A 6,000-nucleotide genomic window follows, 5' to 3' on the forward strand; every position below is an offset into this window, starting at 1 on the left:
TAGCTTGAAAGAAAGATCATTTGTGGGTTTGCTTTGTTTGCAACGTAACCTCTTTGGCAGTAATGCCACTTTCACTGCAATCAGTTGATTTGTCTTTTAAATGTACCAGCAATTTACACTGAGGCTTTGCTAAACTGCGAAAACAATACCTCAGAATCAATAAAAATATACTGGTATAAACATTTGGCATTTTTAAAAAATAATTTTGCTGGAAACTATTTTGAAAATATTTTCTAATGGAAATATTATGTGAGACTGAGGAAGGAAAGGGAGATCTGGTTAACATGGGAGGTATCTCCCCTCCCAGTTAAACAAATAGGCATGCTTTGCTGAAGTGCCAGTGAGACTTCCAAAAGACCTGTATGTAAACAGCAAAAGTAAACTGTATTTAATTAAGTACCTATAATCTTTTGTTGAATTGTGAACAGACCATATTTTATACTTAGGTCGTTATAAAAAGGACAATATTGGTAAAATCAGGCAGGTTTTTGATACATTTAAAGTGTCCACTACTTTTTGCAGAAGGCTTCTTTTTCCAAGTATGCCAGTCTGGACATCAAATATGAGGGAATATCTTTCCCTGCAGACTTGAAGGGCCTTCTAAAAGATGATTTTAAACTTTCAATGGTGCAGTGCTTTCTCAGCACATTAACCAAAATGTATTTCTGATATTCTGCCCCAAACTCTCCTTCTACTGCTTCTTGGTTTATAATGGTTTTTTGCTTCTTAAATTAAACATCCATAATAAAAGTAAGATCCATTTTAAAAATCCCAATTTATGTGCACAGTTTCATTTACAAACTGAAATTTATGACTAGTGAGAAAGACCTTCTACAGAGGAGATAGAAATTTTGCAGAAACACTTTTATCTACCAAAATTTCATTTGGCTTCATGAAGTTAAATGTAAAAAAACAAAACCAAAGCTGAACAACAAAAAAAGCAGATTCTGCAATAAATTCATCCAAGTATTAAAAAATATTTTTTTTTATTTTGGAGAAGAAGGATGAAAAAGAGTAGAAGATTTGCCTTTGCCCTACTGTAAAGAGAAGTGCTTAAATGCTCCTTTCCATCTGTTTTTCGGTCTTTCAGAGCCCCCTAGGGTCTTTAGAACTGCTCAAAGTGGAACTGCTCTGCACTTGTCTGTCATAATGCTTGAAAATTGGTAACTGACCCTGGATCATGGGTCATGTAGCACAGTCCTGTCATCAGACTATTCTCCCTAATGTAATTTTAAGTACTTGAGCAACATTAGTGAATACAAGATAAAGCAGGCCACCTGCTCCTAGATGTTGATGGAATGCCAAGAGTCTAACCTGATAGTCAGAAATGAGCAATTGAAGGGGGCACTTACTGCTTTCCCATTCAACATCCAAGACTTCAGACAGTGCCAAACTATAAATATCTTCAGTTCAAGCTGCTTAAGGTCAGTAGATTAGCATTAACAGTAAAGAAACCTCAGTGCATTAAACTCTTATATCATCACAAATTAGTAGATATGTTTAGAAAGCAAAAAAAACTAGTATATAATAACTGCCACAGAGAAATTAAGTATGAAAGTGTATGTTTTAATTCTGTGCTCAAAGAACATTAGGCTAAAAATTTTGCAGCTTTGTTCTTACAGCTATTAACAAACCCTTATTTTAGATCACTTCCAAAATCTCAACATCGTGCTTTCAGAACTTATTCACAGAAAATGGGAAAAGACCAAGCACAGTTGTTATTACATGGGGTGCTTTCAAAAAGCACCAAATCTCAGTCTTTCCAATTCCTGTTCTGCGTGATCTCTACTACATTATTTTTATCACATGTTTAGATACTTTCAGTTATGCCACTGTAGAAAGAGACTAAAAATGTGCGTCATATCAGACACCCAACTTGTATTAATCATTCAAGGAACAGTCTTTCACATATATTTTCAAAGCAGTCATTGACAAATTCACAACCATGAAATCTGTTCTCCCTTATATATTTCCTCCTGACCTCATTCACTAAACTATTTTCTTACTGCCTTTTTCTGTTTGTTCTTTCATAATCATTCATTCCCTGTATATTTTATCTTTTTGCACTGTTACACTTTTGTCTTGATTCCTCTTGACAGCTGTTTTGCTCTCCAATTTACATGTTAGATTTACTTCATCTGTATGCCATCTTTGATCTTTCTGTTTCTTTCCCTTCAGTAACAAAGATGCAGTAGAAAGTTACCTGCACCAGGGATGATACCATTCTTTCTGATGATAGGTAAAAAGGAAACTAGACAAATGAGTGTCCAAGTCATCACACAACCCTCTTAAAAATAATGGCCTGTGTTTATGGGTTCCTTGAGAGATGAAGCAGTGGCATTAGTGACACCAAACACATTATCATATAAAAGAAATTAATTACTGTAGTGTCTGGTCTCACTCATGAGTAAAATTTTAATGTATGCGCTTCTATCAGATATAGTCACCAACATATTTTTTTTTATTCTAAATATAAAAGCCAATGTATAGAGAGGCTTCAGATGGAAATTCACATAGTGCCTTATTTTGCATGAGTGAAAGATTAGTGAGAGATTTTTGAATACTGCAAAATGTTTCCTTAAATATAAGAAATAGCATATAATCTCTATAAGAGTGAGTCATTTCCAAAGGGAAGACAGAATTATAGGATGGCTCCCAAAGCAGTCTCCTCTTTGATTAGTGCAGTGATCATAATCTAGATGGAGTTTCCAGAAAGAAAACTGAGCACAAGAGAAAAATCCTTTGCCAGCTTTGAATACACTGTGAACTAGTTATTAGTGGATAAGCAACTTTGCTTTTCAGATAGAAATAGAGAAGGAAAACATTTCTATTTGCCTTTTTAAACAATTACTTGAAGAATAGTTTTACTTCATTTCTATTTCCCATATATTTACAAATTCCGCAGCAGTGTCCTGTATTCAGATTTCAAATTAAAACAACTGGCTGAGTTGCGAGCAGTTACAACATCATTATCTAACCTCAAGGCACACTCCTTTCTTGTGTCACGATCTTTACAGTGAAGGTATGAACTCTTCATACATCCATGGCACACTAATATCTTTCTCCAGGGGAAAAAAACCCCAAAAAACTAATGCACTCTTTAGATGTTTTGAAAACAGATCTGAAAGAAAGAAAAGTTCTTCAGGTACAAACATTTTTTTTTTGTCCTGGTACAATAAAACATTTTGAAACTCTCTCACAAAGTACTTTTTAACATTCCTGTAGCAACAATGGTTGGGTTTTTTGTTCTTGTGTTTGTTTTGGTTGTGAGTTTTGTTTTTTTTTTTTAATGAGATGATGCAGCAACTATTTTAAGAACTTATTGAAATAGCACTTGGGTGCTATTTAATCCAAAACTTCCTTGAGTCAACAATTTTCCTATTGAATTTAAGACTGATTTGTTCTTTTGTGAACTAGGACCTCAAAAGGCATTTCTATGTGATGGTTCACTTGCAGAAAGCATATGAAAACTTTTGTGATGCTCCTGCTAAACGTTTCCTGATTCTCTTGGGTTTTCAAGGCTGGTTTTGACTCTTTGAGAAACGGCCATTACCCATCGCTATGTCGACAGAGCCAATGCCAGCCCACTGGTGAGAGTGGCAGCACCTCTGAGATAACTTGTTTGAGAAGTGGCAGGAGGAGAAGACCAGGGAGTGAAATCAAATGGTGCAACAGCATCTGAAGCTGGAGAGAGGATCGAGAGCATGTGAGGGAAGCTCAGGTGGAGACACGAAGGTCAGTGGAGAAAAGGTGGAGGAGGTGCTCTTGGCACTAGAGCTGAGATTCCCCTGCAGCCCATGGTGCAGCCCATAATGAGGCAGCTGTGCCCCAGGGTGGAGGAGACACCCAGCTACAACCTATGCAAAATCCCACACCAGAGTAGGGTAGGGTAGATGCCCAAGCAAAGCTGTGACCCCATGGAAAGGAGCCCAGGCTGGAGCAGGTACATGGCACAACTGCAGGGAACCGATGCTGGAGCAGCCTGCTCCTGGAGGATGGCAAAACATGAGGGACTCGTGCTGTGTAGCTGGTGAGGAACTGCAGCCTGTGGGAAGGAGTCATGGTAACAATGTTCATAGAGAACTGTCTCACATGGGAAGGACACCACACTGTAGGAAGGGAAGAGACAAGAGGAAGGAGCTGTACAGATAAATTTTGAACTAACCACAACCTCCATTTCCAGTGCACCTGTGCTGCTGTTGGGGATGGGTAGAGAAAATGTAGCGAAAAGTTGAGACTGGAAAGAAGGGAGGGATGGGGTGAAGGCGTTTTAAGAATTTTTTTGATTCTCATTATTCTACTCTTGACTTGATTAGCAACAAATTAAGCCAGTTTCCCTGAGCTGAGTCTATTTTGCCTGTGACAGTAATTGGTGACTGATCTCTCTCCATCCTGATCCTAATCCATGTGACTTTCATTATATTTTCTCTCTCCTGTCTAGCTGAGGAGGGGGAGTGATTGAGCAACTTCAGAGGGCACGGGGTATCCACCCAGAGTCAACCCAGCACACCATTACACTGCTGTGACCTGTAAAATCTGCAGTGCAGACATAGCCACAGTGTCAGAATCAGAGGTGGAGCTATCCGTACACTCAAAAGGCTAAACTGAGAACTGTGTTTATAAAGCTTGGTATTTTAACAATGGGGCCAGTTTGCCTGTACTACTTTGCCCATATACAAACTAATTATTTCCTACAGGTTACTAATTCTGCTTGCAGGATATTCTCCTGCCCACATAGTCTAAACATGCCTAAACAGATTAATAAATGTTAGGCACACAACAACCAACAAGGACGACTTTGATTTCTGTGTTTCCCAAAGCAAATTTTTTTAATAGTTAAATCAAAAAGGATTTTGCAACTGTTGTCAAAGAATCTGGTCCATTTTCTCATTCTTGCCACATAGAGAAGCCTGAATTTAAAAGCCCAGTATTACATCTGAATCTTGCTTTACAAGGTGAACAGAAGGTAAATAGATTTCTAGCAGAAAGAATAGGATGTAAAGTTTCTGACACTTCTTTCTCCTCCCCAGGCCTGTGGATTTTCTGCCTTCCCTCCCATCTCCTTTATGCTGTGATAGGCTGGATTTCTGGATCTGTACAACAGTTTGGATCAGGAAACTTACACAGCTGAAAAGGAGCCAAAGTAAAGAAAAAGGGTCGAGTTTTCATTTATCCAGATAGCTGCTAGCACCAGGCCAGAGACAGTAGCAGAATGTGCAGCCAAAGGAGGGAAGTAATGGAGGGATCATTACCTTTAAAGGCAGCCAGTTATTCTGTTGGTTTAGGGAAATTGTAAAACCACACTGCCTGGTCATCACTTACAGAGGAAAGAAACCCTAACAGGAAAGGTGGAGCAGCTAGAAGTCTAAATATAGTTTAAAAATACGTACAGATGAGTACATACTTTGGGGCTGTAGACATGGGTATTAGAAAAATGTTAAACAAAACCTCACTTTGCAAGCAGAATAAAGGATATTTAGTTTCGAAGCACGTGATGAATTAAATGCCTTTTAGTTGTTGAGCAATGGTAACTGAATTCTATGAAACCAGAGAGAATAGCACTCCATCCAAAAAGTGAAATATTTTAAGGAAAGTGCAAAAAAGAGCATGTGGATAACCTCATTAAAAAAGAAACGGTCTTATGATTTTGAAGGACTGAACACCTATTGAGAGAGCAGATCAGGAGCAGATTCTGGGACAAGAAGTTCAGAGACGTCATGGATCAGGTGAGGTGGGGCGAACACAATGAATTTCTGACAGAACAATAAGACACTGTCAGAGACAAGAAGTCAGAGTCTGTAATGAAGCTATGCAAGAGTTCACAGCACTCTGTAACAGCACTCTGAGCATCCAGTTTGACAAGAAACAGTATCTGAAGAAGACAGGTGCCAAATTTAACTATGGTGGGCAGCTGAGTCCCGAGCTGCTGCTCATTCAGTACCACCATGGGGAGATGGGGGAGAGAATTGGAAGAGTATAAGTGAGAAAACTCATGGCTTA

This window comes from Cyanistes caeruleus, chromosome Z (genome assembly GCF_971803275.1).
Source record: "Cyanistes caeruleus chromosome Z, bCyaCae1.hap1.1, whole genome shotgun sequence".
Lineage (NCBI taxonomy): Eukaryota > Metazoa > Chordata > Aves > Passeriformes > Paridae > Cyanistes > Cyanistes caeruleus.